The sequence below is a fragment of the Stigmatopora argus genome, chromosome 2 (genome assembly GCF_051989625.1).
Source record: "Stigmatopora argus isolate UIUO_Sarg chromosome 2, RoL_Sarg_1.0, whole genome shotgun sequence".
In the NCBI taxonomy this organism is placed as follows: Eukaryota; Metazoa; Chordata; class Actinopteri; order Syngnathiformes; family Syngnathidae; genus Stigmatopora; species Stigmatopora argus.
This window is the reverse complement of record NC_135388.1, coordinates 5,947,266-5,948,962: the sequence shown is the minus strand read 5'-3', so window position 1 is coordinate 5,948,962 and position 1,697 is coordinate 5,947,266.

Here is a 1,697-nt window from a genome sequence, read left to right as displayed (position 1 = left end):
TATCGTTTCCTGCCCATGGGAATAAGAATGACTGGTATATACAATCTCTCAACAAAATGGGGGGTCTCTTTTATGTAGCAACTATTGTATATAAATTAACTTCCAATGTTGTAATGACTTTAGCATGGATATTTATCCTATAATAGAATGCTATTTCTCAACTGTACCGTTTTATTGTTGTATTAGGTTAGAAAATACAGTTAGCAACCTTTTACCACAATCTCACAAAAAAATGAATATAACCACATAAATATAGTTTTTCCATTAGAAATCGGAAAACCAGCCGAGTTGACAGATCGGAAAATGGAGTGTAATGGGTTTGTTACTATAACAACGAGCCAATAATATGAAAATAAGTAGAAGAGGGCAGCCTTTTATAGACTTAGCAGGATATATCTGGCAATCTAAGACATCACAATACAGACATTTGACTTTCATTTTAATTATGAGCTATTCATTTTGTTATTTCTGACACTGTAGGACACTTCAATATACCAAGTGAAAACACACAAAAAACACAATAAGCTCCAGGAAAATCTCACTATGGGAAACTTATCTAGAGGAGGCCTACAAAAAACAGGTCCTCTATTTTTTTAAAGGAGCCAGCACACTAGGGAAGTGAAATTTCCCAATCTGCCACAAAGAGGAGCTCTGGTTTCACACTTGCCTTCTCTTTCGACGCTTTAAAGGCCGACACCAAACACTACAAACTCTGTTAGGTTGTTTGATAGAATAAAAAGCTTGACATCCCCAGGGTCAGCGAGGGGCCTGGCAACCCGGCGAGCATGACCAGTGGACTCTCGAGGAAAGTGCCGCAGTTCAATTCTTGCACAAAAGAGCAATTATTGGGAGAGTTCGGTTAATCAAGTGTGCTTTTATTGAGCTTGGGATGCGTCCCCGAAGGAGGTCGGGGGGCTTGGCACCCAGCCTCGCTGGACACTGACCCCTACGAGGGAATAAATAGAAAGCGGAAGTTGTGTTTGACAATTAATGCAGGGACGTGCATCTCAATGATTTAACAAGTAGATGCTTGACATGAACTAGAGAAGCCAAAACAGAGGTTAAGGGTGATTACAAAGCTGGTGCGTTCCAGGCAAAAAGGACAGGATCGATTTTCCTACTTTATAGTCGGGCCCTGAGCTCTGGTAATCCCAAACTCCAATTCCAAACACAGCTCGACTCTGTATGTCTCAGTGCTTTTTATTGCATGTGTGTGATAGCTTTGCACCTCTTCTCTGTCATTATATCTAGCAGATGGCCAGCTTTTTTTCTTTCAATAGGTGTTTCGTATTTAATATAAAGAGCAGTGATGTACTTTGTCTCCTAATCCATAGTCTTGTTTTTAGTTCGGCATCTGCCCATCCTTTGCAGCTCACCGCGGTCAATAGTCCATTTGGCAGTTGTGTCGGAGCCTCTTGAACTCCCGGCAACAAGTGACCATTATACAAAATCAATAACATACTATTCATAGATGATTAGTGTTGCTATTACTAGTCCCTGCAGGGAATAGCAAAAAAAAGGAGATAAAAACGTAACTGACGCAATCTCTTTCAACTGGTCGTTCGTCTTGAAAAAAAAATGACGAAAATGCATTTATTCTTTTGAAAGAAACATAGCATATGTGTTTTTGGAGTTAAATAAAGACTGTAATTTCCACCAAAGACTCAAGTTAAATTTAGCTATTCCCTAAAATCCCC